This window comes from Narcine bancroftii, chromosome 2 (genome assembly GCF_036971445.1).
Source record: "Narcine bancroftii isolate sNarBan1 chromosome 2, sNarBan1.hap1, whole genome shotgun sequence".
NCBI lineage: Eukaryota > Metazoa > Chordata > Chondrichthyes > Torpediniformes > Narcinidae > Narcine > Narcine bancroftii.
Genome location: NC_091470.1, coordinates 74,889,946 through 74,910,765, shown reverse-complemented (window position 1 = coordinate 74,910,765; position 20,820 = coordinate 74,889,946).

Genomic DNA, 20,820 nt, shown 5'->3' with positions numbered 1-20,820 from the left:
TTTGCGTAAAGAAATTTCCCCTCATGTTCCCCTTATAATTTTCCCCCTTCAATCTTAAACCATGTTCTCTAGTTTGAATCTCCCCCACTCTTAATTGAAGAAGCCTATCCACATTTACTCTGTCTGTCCCTTTTAAAATCTTAAACACCTCTATCAAGTCCCCTCTCAATCTTCTACGCTCCAGAGAAAAAAGCCCCAGTCTGCACAACCTTTCCCTGTAACTCAAATTTTGAAATCCTGTCAACATTCTCATGAACCTTCTCTGCACTCTCTCTATTTTCTTTATATCTTTCCTATAATTTGATGACCAAAACTGTACACAGTACTCCAAATTTGGCCTCACCAATGCCTTGTACAATTTCATCATAACCTCCTTATTCTTGAATTCAATACTCCGATTTATGAAGGCCAACATTCCAAATGCCTTCTTCACCACACCATCTACCTGAGTATCAGCCTTGAGGGTACTATTTACCATCACTCCTAAATCCCTTTGTTGCTCTGCACATCTCAATAGCCTATAATGCAGATGACCTATTTAGAGTTGCCTTTCCAAAATGTAACACCTCACACTTATCTGTATTAAATTCCATCAGCCATTTCTCAGCCCACACCTCCAGCCTTCCTAAATCACCTTTTAATCTACGGTAATCTTCCTCACTGTCCACAACACCACCAATCTTTGTATTATCCGCAAACTTGCTTATCCAATTCTCCACCCCTACTTCCAGATCGTTAATATATATAACAAACAATAGTAGACCCAGGACCGATCCCTGAGGAACTCCACTAGTCACCAGCCTCCAATTGGACAAACAATTTTCTACCACTACTCTCTGACACCTCCCATCCAACCATTGCTGAATCCATTTCACTACTTCCTTATTTATACCTAATGCCTCCACCTTTTTTCCTAACCTCCTGTGGCGAACTTTGTCAAAAGCTTTACTAAAGTCTAAATAGACAATATCCACAGCTTTCCCTTCATCAACCTTTTTTGTAACCCCCTCGAAAAACTCAATCAGGTTTGTCAAACATGATCTACCCCTGACAAAACCATGCTGATTACTCCCTATTAATCCCTGTACCTCCAAATATTTGTAAATAGCATCCCTCAGAACACTTTCCATCAACTTGCCCACCACAGACGTCAGACTCACGGGCCTATAATTCCCAGGTTTACATTTGGACCCTTTCTTAAACAGCAAGAATCATGAGAGAATGAAACATGAGAGAATGAAACTGCTCTGACAGTCAGCATGGTCACAGTGGGCCAAATGGCTTCCTACATTATGTGAAAATTTACACCATTGCACCACCCATGAGGATTCTAGTCTTGATTGTGTGACCAAACCCTACATCTCTGTCAATTCTTCCAACCTCCTTGCCTCTCTATTAACCCCCTTCCCAACTCAGTGCCCTGTGTAATCTGTAGTCTCCCATGGAATCCATCTTCTTGATACACTTTTAACTCCTGCCCCACTGATATTGCTTTCCATACGGCCTACCCCATGAGCACGTGACCAAAGAGGTGGCTCCTACTTCATCACAAAAGAGGCAAATATGTTCAGGGAGATCATTCCCGAGCTGACTGTTTCACGGTTGGAGAAGGCATATGCAACTACTTGGGGTGAGATTGAAGGCCGAGGTGGTGAGTTCATGGAGGCTGGGAATCATAAATTCAAGGAGGTGCAAGTTAGAACCCAAAGGTCAAAGAACACACGGTGGCGATAGGTGAACAAGACATGGTGTAACAGCAATATTCCTGCATACTTAATCAAATAAATTCTCCCCTAGTCAAAAAAGACTTATAAAACCAAGCTGTATGCATTTGAGAATATGACGTCAGAAATCAGAAGTTGTGAAAGCCAGAAGTGGCTTAGTTTCTATTTGTTTTTCATTTTGTCAGGCAATGGGTCAAATTCTTTCTTCTGATTAGCTGTTTTGCAGTAGTTGCCTTTGAATTGCAACATCCCCACTGGAAAAACCGGTTCCTCCTCTTCGGTCATGCTAAAGCAAGTGGTTACAGCTTGGTGTCTGGTATGGGAGTAGTGCGTGTCTGTACTTTTCCCTTGCCTGTGTTCAAGAACAGATAAGGACCACAGTCCTGGTTTTTTTTTTCCATTACTGGACAATGAGATGCTGGGACCAGCGGGGAAGCCCCTCAAACAACTGAGGGGGTGAGTAACCCCAAGAGGTTACTCAAAGGTGCTGTGTGATAAAATGAATAATAAACACTAGAATGTACAGCAATGAAATGTACATATAATATGATACTGTGACAAGACTTTGGACTGTTTTTCTTTCCAAATATTTTTTTATTGTAAATCCAGTTTACTTAAGAGAAAAAAGTGCTGAAGTGCAGACATTCATCAGAGAAGCTTTGGTCTAAACCAACAGGAACGTTTCAAGTGTAAATGTGCTGGAAAAATTTGCCTCATCCATTTTGATCCTGCTGGGTCCTATATTCCTTTGAAACCTCATCCAAATGGCACATGGATGGGAGCCAAACGTACGCAGGTGGACTACTTGACCACACCAGAATCATAGTCACCTGGTGCACTATTGAAATGTCACCTTTTTTTAAAAATCACACTAACTACCACGGTGAATATTTATTTCTCCAACCTTTTATATTTATATTTCTTTTATTGACTTGGCTTATTGTGGTAATTTAATCTGTACAATTGGGTTTGGTACCTGTGTCCATAGCAAGGGAGAATTTCAGTACATTTGCGCATGGTACTGATGTTTTCTTTGGCTTGGCTTCGCGGACGAAGATTTATGGAGGGGGTAAAAAGTCCACGTCAGCTGCAGGCTCGTTTGTGGCTGACAAGTCCGATGCGGGACAGGCAGACACGATTGCAGCGGTTGCAAGGGAAAATTGGTTGGTTGGGGTTGGGTGTTGGGTTTTTCCTCCTTTGCCTTTTGTCAGTGAGGTGGGCTCTGCGGTCTTCTTCAAAGGAGGTTGCTGCCCGCCAAACTGTGAGGCGCCAAGATGCACGGTTTGAGGCGTTATCAGCCCACTGGCGGTGGTCAATGTGGCAGGCACCAAGAGATTTCTTTAGGCAGTCCTTGTACCTTTTCTTTGGTGCACCTCTGTCACGGTGGCCAGTGGAGAGCTCGCCATATAATACGATCTTGGGGACACAAGAGAAACTTGTCCGTGAACTACTCTTTGCAGATGATGCCGCTTTAGTTGCCCATTCAGAGCCAGCTCTTCAGCGCTTGACGTCCTGCTTTGCGGAAACTGCCAAAATATTTGGCCTGGAAGTCAGCCTGAAGAAAACTGAGGTCCTCCATCAGCCAGCTTCCCACCATGACTACCAGCCCCCCCACATCTCCATCGGGCACACAAAACTCAAAACGGTCAACCAGTTTACCTATCTCGGCTGCACCATTTCATCAGATGCAAGGATCGACAATGAGATAGACAACAGACTCGCCAAGGCAAATAGCGCCTTTGGAAGACTACACAAAAGAGTCTGGAAAAACAACCAACTGAAAAACCTCACAAAGATAAGCGTATACAGAGCCGTTGTCATACCCACACTCCTGTTCGGCTCCGAATCATGGGTCCTCTACCGGCACCACCTACGGCTCCTAGAGCGCTTCCACCAGCATTGTCTCCGCTCCATCCTCAACATCCATTGGAGCGCTTACACCCCTAACGTCGAAGTACTCGAGATGGCAGAGGTCGACAGCATCGAGTCCACGCTGCTGAAGATCCAGCTGCGCTGGATGGGTCACGTCTCCAGAATGGAGGACCATCGCCTTCCCAAGGTACTGATGTATATAACAATAAATTCCCATCATGATCTCATCATCATCATTCATTTGTGGAAAATGGGCAGCATTTATTGGTTGCCTTTGGATGCCTCCTTGAGAGTGTGATGGTGTGACAACTCCTTAACCTTTGCAGTCTGTGGAGTGGTTGCTGTTACAGATTGCCGATAGCTAGGTGATGCCAGGATTCAGTGAAGAGGTGGGATTAATGATAAAATTCCAAACCAGGATGTAAGGCCTGGAGGCAGGGGTGAGAGTGGGCAGGAATGCCAAGGTGAATGTGACGGATGTCCCCACACCCCAGGCATCCTGCTCCTTCCGGGTGGTAAAAGACATTGGCTAAGTTATTCTACAGCTGTTACAAACAGCAGGCACAAAGTAACATTAACCAATGTATCACCAGGCTGTATGGCACAGTTAGCGTAGCGCTTAGGGCAATGCTGTTACAGCACTGGAGATCAAGAATGGGGTTCGAATCCCACACTGTCTGAAATGAGTTTGTCCACGTGGGTTTCCTCCGGGTACTCTGGTCTCCTCCCACCATTCAAAACGTACTGTGGGCCAAAAGATCTTGTTACAGTGCTATATGTGTACATTTTTTTTTAAATCTCCTCGGCTTTCACTGAATGTAATGTTCTTGTTCTTCCAGCTCCCAGGGCCCAGAGGAGAGACACAACCAGTTAAATGCCTGGGTCCATACTGTCAGTCAACACAGCCCAGATAAAACCCCTGCCAAAACAACAGCATGGCGTGCATACGCACATGCACGTGGACACACGTGAAAAATGAACAGGAATGAAAGAGCTTTCTCTAACTTCCCCAGGTTCCAGGGAGTTTTATAGCCAAAGAACAACTTTCAAAGCACAGGTACTGTCACTGGTGCAGTAAAAGTAAACAGCAAGCAGTGCTGAGGTAGTGCCCAGACTTTAAAGCAAGGGAGAAAGATTGATCTGCCAATTAGAGAGAGCAACACAAAGCTGTTGGCTGCTGGAAGACTTTGATGCAACACACAAAAGTGATAGATAGTGGGGTTTTTTTCCCTTCTTGATTATCTATTCTCATATTCTCATGTATTGTTTACCTATAATGTGATTTATAAAAAGATTGAAAAAGAAAGGAAAATGATGGGGTCTCGCAAAATCCCACAGGAAGTAAAGGGTGACCAATGTTTTGGGTCTGGGCTCTTCACTTTGATGAGCTCCTAAGGCGGGCAGAAGAGGAATTCTGTCCAAGGAAGTGTGGGGTAATACAAACCAGGGGATTTACAATAAATGAGAGGATATTAATGGGTGTTAAGGAAGAAGCACGTTATCCATGGCAATGGCCCAGAGGGCCAGCTATGTTAGTGAAGAGGTAAATATTAGCAAGGAGACCAGTGAGTACGCCTGCTGACCTTTTTCACACAGCAACTCAAGGATCTTTTACATCTATTTAAACAGAGCAAATGGTGGCTCAGTGTAACAGCCCATAAAAAGGATGCAGTAGATTTGTATTTCCAATGTCCTTTATCTGTCTCTCAATTCCGAGTTCCCTCCAGATGGTTCCCCCCTTTGGCTAGGCTATGATGTTCAGTGTCTCCACACAACCTTGTATCTGTTCCCACACTGATCCCACTGCCCTGCTCTCTCCCAACAGCCCCGTGTCAGTCCCCACACCGATTCCTCTGCCCTTCTCTCTCCCCAGGCTGGATTAATGTAGCATTTTCAAGGGCCCTGTGCTAAATGCTTGCTCTGTTTACCATAGTACTGCACTTGCTCTATTACTGTCGTGCTAAACTGCCTTCAACTTTTAATCGGGGTTATTATTTTAACACAATAATTAAAGGGAGTGTGCTATCAAAGGCCATGTTCATAACCCATAATCCCCCACACAACTGAAACCGCTCTGCCAGCACCAGGGAAACACACATTGGTTCCAGCTGCATGGAGATTAAGGGTAATGAAGATGGGCATTGCTCCCTCCCGCCACCAAGAGATGCCGAAGTAGTCCTGTAAATTTAAAGCAGTGAGTCTTTACCGCTCAGTTTGCCCATTGTTATATAGTCAGGATAATGTGAACTATTTTGTAACCGTGTAAGAATACACCCTTCTCACTGTAGTAACTCTAATGCATCACTGTGGGGCATGTGAGTGTGTGAACAGTTTCCTGAGATGGTGGAAGGCATCAGTAAGTAAAGTCTCTTGTTATTTGAACCTTGCATCTCTGTTACTTGAGAAGCCTCCCAAGTGACACAGAGACATAACACCCGGACCAGAGGTATGTGAATATTTCAATTCAAAACTTAACAATTGCAGACAGAATCCTTTAAATTCTAAAATACAACATTTTTTTTTGTCTTTCCAATGTGCAAACTTTGATTAGGAATGCATTTTAACAATCTGTTCACTCACGAGATGACCCGTGCCTGTGCATGTGATACTTAACCATGTGAAAATATATTTTTAAAAATTGCTTTGCGCAAATATAGCCCACTATTTGTTGTTATAAAAAGCCTTTTTACAACAACAGGTAGTTTATACTTAACGCAAAGCAATTTTTAAAAATATATTTTCACATGGTTAAGTATTGCACGCATAGGCATGGGCTTATGTCTTTTAATATTTTTGTGTATTTTTAAAATTGAGGGCCCCTTCATAACACATACTACAGGCCCCACACTAGCTTAACCTGGTCCTGTCTCTCCCGACAGCCCCGTGTCAATCCCCATATTGATCCCACTGCCCTTTTATGAGTTACGATTTTTTTTCACTACAACGGGAGAGTTGGAACACAACTCTATCGTAAGTTGAGGATTATCTGAATTTATTTTAAATTATATCTTTATGCATATATGTGGTTCAAACTTTCAGCTAGAAAATCCACCACTGAAGCAGGCCCTTCAGCCTATGTGCCTACACTAAACATGATGCCAAATTAAACTAAAAACTCTGCTGCTTGCATATGATACATATCACTCTATTCCTTGCATGTTCATGTGTCTACCCAGAAGCCACTTAGGCACTACCATTGCATCTTCTGCCACCACTACTCCTGGCAGCCTGTTCCAGACACTGACCACCCTCTGTCTAACATCTTTAAATTGCCCCCCCCCCACCATCACCTTTAACACATATCCTCTCATCAGTGTCCCTCATCATTTTATAAACCTATCAAGTCTCTCCTCAGTCTCCAACACTCCAGAGAAAACAACCATGTTTGCCTGATCTCTCCTTATACCCTCTAATCCAGGCAACTGCTTGGTAAATTACTTCTGTAGTTCAACACCAGATGCAAGACACAAAAATGCTGGAGAACCTCAACAGGTCACACAACATCTATAGGAAGCAAATGGATAGAACCAAAATTCTGGGCCTGAGCCCTTCGAGCGGGTATGAGCAGAAAGTAGCCAGGCACCTGAATAAAAAGGTGAGGTTGAAAAGGGAAGGGATCCCCTTTTTGCATCTCAGAGGTTCTCAGCAAACACACTCTGATGTTGTCACATTCCAACTTTGGCTGACACTTACCGGGGAAGGCAATGTGGCCCACTCATCTCAGCAAGCAGGTCATAACAGCATGGAGCATTGTAGGACTACACTGTCAAGTGCCAGTCATGAATACATGTGGTGTGCTTATACTTCCTGCGGAATCTTTCTGTAGAATAGGGATGGAGCTCACTATCCACTTTAATTCCATGGATGACATTGGCATCACCTTGTCGTAAGAAGTGCAGACATGAAGAAAATAACAGAAGCTTTAAGCCAGCATGAGGAGATTTGCATTCATTGTCGAAGATGGCGAATCCCTGAAAACCATCATTCACTCAGTACAATGTTAGCAGATTGTAATCTTACAACAAAGCAAATGACAAGAAGTCTTCATCTAAGCAGCCTCCTGGCTCAGAATGAAGGTAAAGCAAAGTAATCACATTAAAATCTCGCTTAACCAGCCAATTAATGCTAATTTCTTCATTAGGTGAGGAAGGAAATGGAACAACCAAAATTAGTTCTGTTAACTCATGGAAATTCTCTTGTGATTAATGTACCTGTTCATTGGAGAACTTGTTGCGACGAACATTGCAAACATAACTGCAAATTTAGATCTTGGTAACACAAAAGGAAAGGCAAATATAGACAAAGACTTCTGAGATCTTCAGTCCGAAGGGTCATTGGCCATGATGCAGCATCGTCATGGAGACTTACAATTGGGCAGCTGTGAAAGAGGCTTTTCAGCCTCCACCTCCACCTGTATGCCATGTCCATGAAGTGGATCATTAGAAATAAAAATCAAATGTATAATTGTGTTGCCAGTTGTTGGTTCAAATCTCATCCCAGAATCAAGACTTGCATCTTGTGCAGTGCCGAGGGAGTGTTGCTCATTCAGAGGCATTTGAGGCTTTGTTACAGTCTCAGGTGAATGTCACAAGGCATCATTACAAAGAACAACAGGTTAGTTCTCTCCAATACAAAGTGAACATTAGTCTGATGACCAGCCTGAGAGAAAGCCAATTACGTTGTCATTATAACATCACTGGATGTGGGACCCAGATGACAACTGTGACCAGGTCCTTGGTGAGTGCACTTTGAGATGTTCCAAGGTTTTGGAAGTTATGGCTTTCTTTCATCCTTCACACTGCTGTGCTCACAATAACTTTCCATGTGGCAAACCTGGAATTTGCTGCCACGGGCAGATGTGGATGCCAAGTTGTTGGGTGTATTTAAGGCAAGGATTGATAGGTATCTGAATGGTCAGGGTGCCAAAGAATACAGGGAGAAGGCAGTGGAGTGGGGCTGAGTGGGAGAATGAGTTGGTGGAGCAGATTCAAAGGGCTGAATGGCCTTCTTCTGCTCCTATATCTTACAGACTTATGGTCTTATTTCAACCTTCATAAAGAAAGAATGAAGGTGTATGTGACAGTGTGAAATCAAAAAAACTCTATTTATAATTAATATCAATGTTATTTACAGGATCATTAATCTGATTTTCCATGCTGTCAATGAGTTTCATCCACAACAAGCTGAGAATGCCAACATAATTACCCTCAGTAAACAAGTGCCTTAGCAACAGGCACCCTATGACCTGAGTATTTCCACCTGCCTCCACAATGTATAAACATCCAGGTTTTTGCAGAGTGTGTAAAGAAAGAGTGCAGATGTCAGGAAACAAAAAACAGAGTAGGCCAGAAGGTCTGTAGGTCAGGCATCATCTGGTAAAAAACAATCTCTCATGCGATGCAGGAAAAGGAGAGCAAAAACAAAAGTGATGGCCTGCACTGGGGTTGAAGACAGGAGAAATGAATGAACAAGTCGTGTAGAGCCATACACCTCAGCAAGACTGTACCAACCACCAAGTGCCCATTTACAATTAATCCCAATTCTCTCCTTCCACCCAGATTTTACCACTCAGCAATACGCCCAGGGGAATTTACTATAACACTGGACAAAATGTTTTTTTCAAAAGGTTTGCCTCTGGAAAAGAAATTGGGGATTATGATAGACAACTTCAAGCTGAACACAGCAATATTTTCAGATTTGCTGCATTGCGTAGGAAGTTGGAGAAACAGTAAATTAACTTTTATTGAATTTTGCATATTTCATTGCATAATTATGCCGACACATTGCAATAGTTCAACTAATTAAAAGATTTTTCCCACTGGTTTTTGTTTGTATTTAGCACACACATATTGTATACATAAAAAAATTCTTATGTCATGTACAAGATTTCTACCCTGAACTGAAGAATAAAATCATCAGGAGACGACTGTGAATTCTGAAAAACGGTGAAGGGTGCAGCTAAGTTTAAATGCTTGGAAAGTTGATTTTTCATCCTTTTTCATCTCGGAAGATCTTTCCTGGAACCAACACACCAATGGCATCATGAAGAAAGCCTCGACTTCCTCAGGTGTTTGCGGAGGAGCTAGTGGAGTTGTTCAAGTGAACCGGTACAGACTTGAAGGGCCGACATGGCCTGTTTCTGTGCTGTAAACAGTTATATATCATGTCAGTCCAGCAAGAGTTGGCCAGCATTGATCGATTCCAGTTGCCCTGATACTACTTTCCCATGGTCGCAATGTCCTGGTGAAACCATTCACCATGTTCGTCAGTGACTGCACCAAGATTGTCAGGGAAGAAGTCCAAATGCAGAAAATTAATTTTCAGTCAAACATGTTGCACCTCATGATTTTCTATGCTTGAAGTAGACTTATAATATGACAGGAAATCACAAAATCTGGCTATATCTAAAAACAGTATGTGATGGGAAAAGGTGCTTCTTGGTGTCAGCAGCCCCATAATGCAAAAGTGTTCAGGAAGCAAAACCTTTGTCCTCCAGTGTAAACAGCCCACGCTGTAACCTGTACATCGGGATATTGGAGGAAACTGAATCGCCCAGCGGAAAATGGCTTGGTCACTTGGAAAATATGCAAACTCCACTCAGACAGTAGTAGAGGTCAGGATTGAATCCAGGTCACTGGAGTTATGAGGTAGAGGTTTGAGTAGCTTCACACTGTGCTTCCCCTCATTGCTAATTCTTTCTCAAGTTTAATTAGTTTATGCCCTATAGCATTCTCTAACAATGTTTTTTTCTTCTAATACACCTTCAAATTATTTGTAAGTGAAAGGTATTGGGGCAAGAAGCATGATCAATGGGAATGACAGAATTTGATTAATCTATTTATAGTCACATGCACTGGAAAAGCTTTCTCTTTTCAATTCATTGAGATTGCTGGCCAAATCCTTGGACATGCATTCACATAGGATGCTTCCTGTGTCCTGCTTGACTTTCACCACCGGACTCACCCCCCTCAACTTTGGTGTCAGCAGAAGTGCGGGCGTGGGATAGAAATGGAGGCATTCTTTATCATTGTGTAGCAGTGGTCCAGGGTGTTGGGACCTTTGGTGAGGCAGGGATGTGCTGGTGGAATTTGGAGAGATGCTCTTGAGCGTGACTTGGCAGAAGTCCCCGGCAGTTATGGATATGGCTGGGAGATACTTCATTTCATGGTTGATGCTGCAGGTGAATAGTTCATCCAGTGCTTGCTTCATATTTGCCTGGGATGTTTATATAGACTGCATTTAATGTAACTGATGTGAATTGTCATGGCGAGTAGTACAGATGGAACTTTGTGGTAGGGTAACTGGAGGTCTGGAGTTCACGAGCTCACCAGAACCTCGATACATGGGCACCTCTGACTCTTGCCTTTCCTGAGGAGGCTGTGTGGTCTATTTGAGAAGCCGTCTGGGTGGAAAGCAGTCAGCAGATGAGAGTGTGGGCCATTCCCTCAACTCTGTTTGAAGCTTTAAGTTCAAATTGATTCTTTACAGTTGGACATTTGCCAAAAGATCACTGGGAGTGTGGAAACTTCTTCCTCCTCACCTGCAGCCCAGCAGGCCAGCCATGATCCCTGAGCTGCCCCTGGTGGGGGTCCTGGAATCAGCTGTGGGATGCTGGGATTCCCTTAGCTTTGTGGCCTGCTCCTGAGTCAAAATAGGAGCCTGGATGGGAATGATGGGGAAAGCAATAGGTGGAAGGACAGGTATTGCGCTTTCTGTGCTTATATGGTCGAGTGCTGTGAGCAAAGGAGTGGTGGCAAAGTAGGTCTTGAAGGAATGGTGAAGGATAAAATCAGAATCAGGGTTATTAGTATGTGTCAGGTAATTTGTTGTTTAGTGACATCAGCATTGTGGAAAATTACGGTAAATTACAATTCTTTAAATACAAAATTAATTAGTGCAAAAAAGAGAGAAATGAGGTAGTGTCTGATGATGGGAGGGGAACAAGCTGTTTTTGTCACATTGAGTGTGTGTCTTCAGACTCCTGTACCCCCTTCCTAATGGTTGCAGTGAGAAGAGGGCATGACCTGGGTGGTGAGGGTCCTTGAGGATAGAAGGTGCTTTCTTGAGGCACTGCCTCTTATAGATATCCTTAATATCCTTAATGGAGAGAAGACGAATGCCTATGAGGGCGCTGGGCATGTTTCCCTCTGTAGCCTGTTCCTGTCCTGTGCATTGGCTCCTCCATACCAGACAGTGATGCAACCAGTCAGCACACTTAAGGGGGTGTGGTGGGGGGGAGGTGGTAGTGGGGAGCAAGGACTGAAATCATAAATACTTTGTATGTTTTTATGTTGGAGAGAAGTATGGAAGAAACCAACTAAACTTGACCGCTTCACAGAAAAGAGTTACTAAGGTGGCCATAGCCAAAAAAAAAGAAGGACCATCTTTTGGGTGCTAGAAGTAAACATCATCTCAAATGTTCATTTTTTTGGCCTTAATTTGACAACTCCACACTTCAACGTGTATTTTATTGGCTGCAGGCTAAGGGCGAAACTCTAGTGTTAGTTGAAAAGTATCACTGATGAAAGATTTGAAGATAATTAATTTCATAATTTCATCCACACAGCACAGTACAGACCCTTCTGGGCCACAAGCCTCTGCTTGCAAATTATGCATACCAATTAGCCGACTAACCTGTATGCATTTGGAACCTGAGAAGAAACCGGAGCATCCAAAGGAAACCCACAGGGTCGCGGGTAGAATATTCAAACTCCCTTCAGACAGTGGTGGATTCGAACCCACATCACTCCTGCTGTAACAGCACTGCACTAACCACTAGGCTAACTGTTAAGCTACACAATTCCTTAGGTGAAGCTGTTGGGTTGAGTAAAACACTATTTTAATGCAAGGCCCCTTTCTTGTCCCAGTACAAATATTCAAAAGGTTAAAAGAACAAAGAAATGAAAAGACATAAAGGGCCAGATGTCTTCACTATGAAGGTATCTACTCCTGAAATGGAGTCTGCAAAGTCCAGTAGAGTTTCCTGTTGGTCTGTTGTGGACAGAAATGTTTTGATCCCTGGGGATAAAGTTGTGGACAGATTCTCTGAAGGAATGACAAAAGAGACAGGGGAAAAAAGATGTTTCCAATTTAAAGCTCGAATTTTATAATGGTTTTCCTTTATCTATGGACTAGGCACAGAGTATCTCTCCAGAATTTATTGCAAACATCTGTGGCAGATGCAATTCTTTGAAAAGATGTTTGAACCTTTTGTGTTGCTGTACAGTAAACTGTGTTTATTTTATTCTTTGTCTAATTGAGCATTTGATCCTAGTTACTGTGCTGAGACCAATAACACAGCACCTGCTTTTTTTATTGTATGCTGAGAGCCATACATCCGTTTGCAAGCTCTCCTTTTATAAATTTGGATGTCCAGAGTCGTGCTGGAGATTCCCACGTCAGTTTGTGGCATGAAAAAGCAGCAACTTCTAATGAACTTGAAGACCATCAATGAAGTTGAATTATAACTGTGCAGGGCCATCACCTTTGTTGCATAAAGGACACTGTTGGCCCCTTTGAGCTTCTCCAGCATTTTGTGTTTTTATTTCAACCATGTCGATTCTTGTGATTTACTTTATTACATACATTGCTGTTCTCGAGTGTTATGAGAATGGAAAGCAATTAAAATACAAATTTGACTTATCAAACATGACCTTCTTCTGCTATCTTCAATTAAGATCTTTTTTGAGGGACAATTTAGGTCTATCTATAGACATGCCGCTGTGTAGTGACAAGAGGTTATCATTCGGAAAACCCAGGATGGGGCAAGATTCTTCAGCAAGACACTGAAGTGACTGATCGGAGGAAATCAGTTTGTGTGTGTCCAACGAGAAACACATTTCTCTCTGAAACCAACAAGATCCTTCCTGAGCTGTAACCATTTACCTTTAAGCACCAGAGCCTGGTGGAGATTCATAAATGTTAAATTCTATGCACAGTCTAAGAATTGCCTGATACCAATGAACTTGGAGAAGTGAGGTGAGATTGGACTGTGAATCAAAGAACTTTCCTGAACATATACACATTACATACACGTGCACTTAGAATTAGAAGGGGGTTAAGTTAGGTTAATAGTAATAAGTTAAAGTTTGATCCTGTTATTATGTTTAAAGAAAATGAAAAGCAACTTTTGTTTAAGTAACCATTGACTTGGTGAATTTCTATTGCTGCTGGGTTTTGGGGTCCTCTGGATTCATAACAATTTATTTGCTTATTATTGCATTGCCTGCTGTATGAATTGACATGCCTGGAAAGTGCACAAAACTAATAAGCCTTTTACCAAATCGCAGTCCACGAGACGACAAATAGCTCAATTCAATTCCTTGTGAATTTCAGTTGCTGTCCTAACGTGGTCTCGCTCTATCTTATTTCAGACCTGTAGTAATGTGTTTGACTCTTAATTGATCTCATTTGCATGGACATTTAGCGAATGGGCAATGGATGGCAGGAAGGTCTAAATCTCACAAATGAACAAAAAAAAATGTCCTCTGGCCAGCTGTGGTGTTGTAGTGCCTCCATGATCATGAGAGTGAAATTACAGCACAAAACCTTTGTCGGGGTTGCTGTTAGAAATGTGGATACAATACTTTATGATGGAACATCTTGATTGAAAGCACATGGGGACTCAAGAGAGGTGTACGGATAAAGCAATATCAGGTAATTACTGACGAATTAACGCAGCTAAACATTGCAAGATGTCAGTTCATGCATTTTTACTTATTTAGATCAGAGGCATTGATCCGTGAATACTTTAAATACCTGTTCATTTATAAACAACTTACTGATACAGCACAGTAACAGACCCTTCTGGCCTGTGATTGTGTGCTGCCCAAACACACCTGTACCCCGCACATATTTAGAGGGTGGGAGGAAACTCAGAGGAACCCCATGTGGTCATGGGGAGAACGTCCAAACCCTTTACAGACAGCGCCAGATTCAAAGATGAGTCTCCTGCACTAACCGCCACGCCAACTGTACTACCTAAAGCCATTGTTTTGGCTAATGCAAAATAATGGCAATGGTAATTAAATTTACCTGTACAATTACAATACTGAATTCATTTGACAATTTTATAAGGAATAAATTAGAATGAAAGGACATTCTATTTGTGAACTCTCTCTTCTTGTCTCGTTTACTAATCGGCCTGGTGTTTAAACATTTATAAACTTGGGGAATGCTCAATTTCCACATTTTATGATGTGGAAATGAGACAGACATTTAAACTCTTCATCCCTTTTAAATGGCCCTGGAAATGCCAGCTATTCCAGAAGAATCATATCCAGGCTCCAGCTTTCAAGACACATTGTAGCATTTAAAGAAAGGAAAAAATAAATTCTTAAAGAGCCTTTCGCAGATACAGGATGTGCCAAATGCCTTTTCAGCCCATGAAATACTATTGAAGTACTGTATTATCAATTATTTTTTTTAAATGAAACAGGGCATTCAGCAATCTCCCACAAACAGCAATGAAAGAAATGGACAGATAGTCTTTGCAGAGATCTTAGCTGATAGACAAATATTGGACAGGCCAGAAGGATGCATTCGCTTTTCTTTAAATAGTGCTTTGATCTTTTACATCCATTTGAGAAGAAAATAAGAGGTTCACTAAGGATCTAATATTCTGTCTTGACTTTTATATGACACATTCATTATGAAATAGTAAAAGTTAATAAGGGATTTTTGACTGTTGAAGTACAGAGATGGAAGGTTATTTAAGACCATCTGTGTTAATAATGTACCTTTAATGTCATAAAACATCCCTAGGTAATTTGCACATCAGGCATGAAGCCAGATAAGGACTGAGGCAAGTTTGAAGGAGCATTATAAAGTTTTTTTAAATAAAGAGCTAGTTAGACAGGGGGCAATCTCAGAGTTTAAAATCTTTTCAGATGTGGGCTCATCCACCAGCGATGGACATATTAAAATAAGGATTGCAACAAAAACCAAAATTGGATATAATTAATAACCTAGTTGTTATTACAGCAGATTGTTTACTTTCCATGGGGAGTCTGTCAAGTGCAATTTTCAGATTAAGATGGATTAGTGAACCTAAAATGTTAGGACCAAAATGTGCAATTACAATTCAGCCCTTATTTTAGCATCATGCAATTTTGTATTTGTTTAGATATAATACTTTGATCTATAATTAATAACAATTATTTAATAGCAAGCCTCCTTTGCCTCAAAAGGAGCAGCAGTGTTGAAAGGAGCATGGGAGTTTCATGGAGACATAGACATAAACCTCATTGATGGGAGGCAGGATCCACAGGTCAACAAATTTTATTCTAAATTTAGATATCACCGTTTATAATGCAGATAACGCTACAACATTGTGACAGCAGGAAATAATGCATTTTAGACAAGAAGCAGAGATTAGGCTTTTCAGTGCATCGTAGATATAAGCATTACAACAATGAGTTTATTGTCACATACATTGCACAATGTACATATGCACCAAAATTCTTACTTGCTACATAAAATAGCATACACTAAATTAATTTAAATAATTACAAAAGATAGATACTTAATGAATATTCATGGTTACCAGAGTGCAAAATAAAATGTGGCTCTGCCAGGGCAGCACAGTTAGCATAGAGGTTCGTCCAATGCTGTTACAGCGACAGCAGGTAGGACTGGGGTTCAAATCCTGTGCTACCTGGAAGGAGTTTGCATGATCTCCTATGTCTGCGTGGGTTTTCTCAGGGTGCTCCAGTTTCCTTCCACCCTTCAATGTAGGCCAATTGGGTGTAATTGGGCGGCATGGACTTGTGGGCCGAAAGGGCCTGTTACTGTACTGTATGTCTGAATAGTACAGATTGGTCTTTTAGTTGCATTGGACGTTTCCCCTTTCAGCACAATCCTGAATATCAGAATGCCTGAGCAATGCTCAAGGCGGTGAAAGTAAAGCTATTGACAGAGAGCTGATTCCAGGTTCAAGGAAGCAGCAGAGACTTTGACAAGGTGGGATGGAGAGGACAGCATAATTGAATTAGAGAGAAATTGCAGATGTTCAGTGACGTAACATTTGGGAGAGTGGTGGAGATGTGAGGATGATATGGGTGATGGTTGGCTCCTTGTTAAAAAATGGCTATTCGACGGTCAGTGTGGACTGGCCGTATCTCTCTCTGGCTCTATACTTGGAAAGATAATAACCAGATGTAAGTTAGACATGGGATCCTAAAGAACAGGACTTGGCCACTCTGCCCATGATGCATATCCAAGCCCTTTGAAGGAATCATCCAGTGAGGTCCACCCTTTGCAAATAGCATATTTTCAAATATTTATTGAATCTGGTATGAAAGTTATGGCTGATTCTACTTCTTCCTCTCTCTGAAGAGAGTGCTGCCAATGGAAGCTTGAACATTATACTATCACTTTCCATAACGTTGAATACCATGAGAATATCAGAGAAATTATTTGGAAAATGAAAAATTCACTGCAAAAATCTAGTTCTTTTGCTTTGGTTTTCCGACTGGATGAAGCTTTTCCTTTCTTGACACAACACCACTAGGTTGAATTTTCGGCAAAAAGAGACGATGTAAGGTTTTTTTTATTTTCTCCTAAGGAATGCCCAGTGCTTGGAGTGCATTTGTTGTCAATGGACATGTGAGTCCAGCATCTATCACCCATCAATGAATGCCTGCAGAGAGGTTGGGAGGGACTTTTCATTTATACTGCTGCAGGAGACTTCCAGTGTTGCCATGCAAGCTGTTCTGAGATATTTGACTCGATGAGGGTGGAAAGAACAGCGATATCTGGTGAATTGGGATGGTATGTGATCTCGAGAGGAACTTGACGGAGCTGGTTCCATCTATGCACCGCACGCCCTCATCTCATCCTTTGAGATGAAAGGTGCAATCTGAGAAATTCTGCTCCCAAAGTCTTGATAAGTCGTTGCAGTGTATCCTGTGGGCTGCTTGCACCATTTTCACATGCTCAATAACTGCAATAAACAAATGTTCTGGAGAAACTTAGCAGGTCCCACAGCATCTATAGGAAGCAAAGGGTGACCAAAGGTTTCGGCCTGGGCCTAAAATATTTGCAATTATTAGGCAGGCACCTGAATAAGAAGGTGGGGATAGGGGAGTGGGAGGAAAGGAGAGGAGGGAGGAAGGGACTCAGGCCCGAAGGGACTCTTTGCTTCCTATGGATCCTGGCTGACCTTCAGAGTTTGTCCAGCATGTTTATGGATTGCACTCGACCCCAGCATCTGCAGACTTTTTTGTTATGTCTGATAACTATGGCTTAGGACAGATAATTAAACTATCCCAATAATTTAATAATATTGATGGTGCAACATTGAATTAACTGCTGGTCCTTTATCAACATCCCATATAATCACGGGTTCTAATCTAATGGTCCTTTTTAATTGGATTATGAAAATGCAACACTCTTTAGAATAGGGTTCCTGCTGTCATTGACATCCTGCTGTTTTCATAAGACAACCGTTTAATATGCTCTTCCTCCATATAAACTCTCCGTAGCATGTGTATTCTGCTCATTCTTTATAGGCTGTTAACAATTTTTCCAGTCTCCCATCCTTCTTGACAGCAGTGCTGATCCATGAAGAATGTGTGTTGTTCCACGCTGTTAAACAGCAGAGCCTCGGTGATGTCCTGGGCCGTCAAAGCACTGGCTGTCGACCCACCCTTGCAATCATCACTCAGGCTTCTTGTAAAAGTTGTGGCTTCTGAAACCATCTGGTCTCATCCTTGGGCCGTTCACTCCTGCTAAAATGGGTGGCTTCTCAAATTTCTCTCTGCTGGAGGTGAATCTGGTACCAAAGCTACAACAGCTGGGATTGCATCGGTTTCTGTTTGTCTTTTGAAAGTGGTAAGGTAAAATGCAGGTTAGAGGCCCTCTTATCAGTGGATCAGCAGGCCTGGCACCGAACTTCAACACTTAAGCAACAAGCTGGGCTACACATCTCTGTAGCTTCCCATCCTTCAACTGAGTATATAATTGCGAACTGTGGGGAAAATGGCACAGAAGAGAAGGCTTGGAACAAATCAGCCATGATCTGTTTCCAAATATGCTACTGAGTGCAAATTGTCTTCTGTATGCAAATTGCTGCTTTATGCAAATAAGATGCTGGGATCCTGTCACTGAAACAGTGACTACACTTCTTCATGTGGCTTCAAAGCACCCTGGGACTATGTAAGTGAACATTTGTTTTCTAATCAAAGTTGGAAGGTTTCAAAGTGAACAATAAAATACCCTGTCATTCTATCGATAATCCTAGTTCACTTAATCATTTCCTTGCTGCCCTTATTCACCTATCTGCTGTCTGTACTGTTATGAACTAATAATCTTTTAAATTTTGTTTGGGACTAAGGGGACTTTATTAGCAGTAATACAGGAACAGGAATAGAAAATTCACTAGACAATGGTAAATTCAAAATTTATAGCTTTTAAATTAAACTATTAACAACATAACATTTCTTACTTGTCTCTAAACTTACTTAACTCTAAATTTAACCCCACTATGTGTGTGTGTGTGTGTGTATGTGTGTGTGTGTGTGTATGTGTGTGTGTGTGTATGTGTGTATGTGTGTGTGTGTGTGTGTGTGTTTGTGTGTAATTAAATTCCCACTCTGAAAATTCAGTCTTTAAAAGTTCAGCATCACTTTAGACTTGCTTGAAGGTCTTAAATTCTCAGTTCAGAAATAATTATAAAGGTCTTTTAAACATTATATCTCAGGCCTTTTTACTCACAATGTAGTTACTTTCTTCCACGATGAGTTCACAAACCCAGACAAGGGTTAAACGAAGTAGCTATTTTCTTTCACGATAAATTCACCAACTCAGACAAGGGTTAAACAAAATAGCTATTTTCTTTCATGATGAATTCACAAATCCAGACAAGGGTTAAACAAATGTGGTTATCTTCTTTCACGATGAATTCACAAACCAGACAAGGGTGAAACAAAGTGGCCACACAACAATAGACCCAGTAGAAATCTGTCCTCTTTTTCCAAAGAGATAACAAAATGGTCTTCCTTATTTCAAAAGCCATTGATTCTGTCTTCTCCTTTCCCCAGGAATAATACAACAACAACAGCACCAATTCTGGTTACTCAGCCCTGTCTTTCATAAGGTTTCAACCCCTGTGTCACAGGGGTTTTGACTTCTGTACTTTCCAAACTGATCTTCTTAAACTGAACTCAAAATATCTGAATTCAGTAATATATTTCTCCAAATCATGTGACTTTTACATCATCACTGAGGTAAGTTCCAATTCTTGGAAACTACATGACTATCAGTTTTATTTCTACCAAAATTCTGTCCCTTTTTTCAAAACCATTCCATATTACATAACAACCTCTGACCTCATCTCTGTTCAAGAGGCTTAAATGGTTTTGATTAAAAACAGATGGCTTCCTCAGCACTTCTTGAATAATTAAGACCCACTTGAAATCCATTACCTCTGTCCTTCCCAGACACTTCGACCTCGGAAAACAATGGTTCATTATAAATGTGTTGTGACCCTGAACCAACCCACAGATAATTTACTAAGAATACACATACAATACTTTTTAACTCTATAATAAGACATTTTTATATATGAGAAATATAGTTTAACATTAAATTAAAGATTAACATAAATCCGTTACAGTACTCAAAAGGCCACATCTCATCGCAGGCTGTTGAGGCATTAACTCTCTGAAACTATGCCATCAGGTTGGAGGAGGGGTGGGATGGTGTCATTTTGTGATGATGACACTGGAGCACTACCACTGCAGTCTGACAATTTAAATTAAAGCTTCAAAATACAATTCTCAAAGTGCAAAGTTGTGGTCATAGTGAAATCAGGGAAATTAGAGCCATACATTACAAGGTAGTACAATAACCACGAGGTATTATTGATGTAACTAATAAAGCCACTGCCCAGTAACACCAGAGACCCAGCTCCAATCCTGATCCATGGTGCTGTCTTTGTGGAGTTTACATGTTCATTTTTATTTCTTCTGCGTACTCTGCTTTCTAAAGAGGCATAGCCTGGTAGGTTAAATTGGGGGTGGGGGTACTCAACAGGTCAGGCAATGTCCATGGAGGGAAATGGTCAGTGAACTGTCTGGGTCGGGTCCCTTTATTGAGAGGGATTTGTGTAGGATTAGTATAAATGGGTGGTTGGCTTTTGGTGCAAGCTCGCTGGGCTGAAGGGCCTGTTACTGTACTCTATGATTACGATCATGAGGCACGCAGTCCTGGTCAGTGTTTGCCA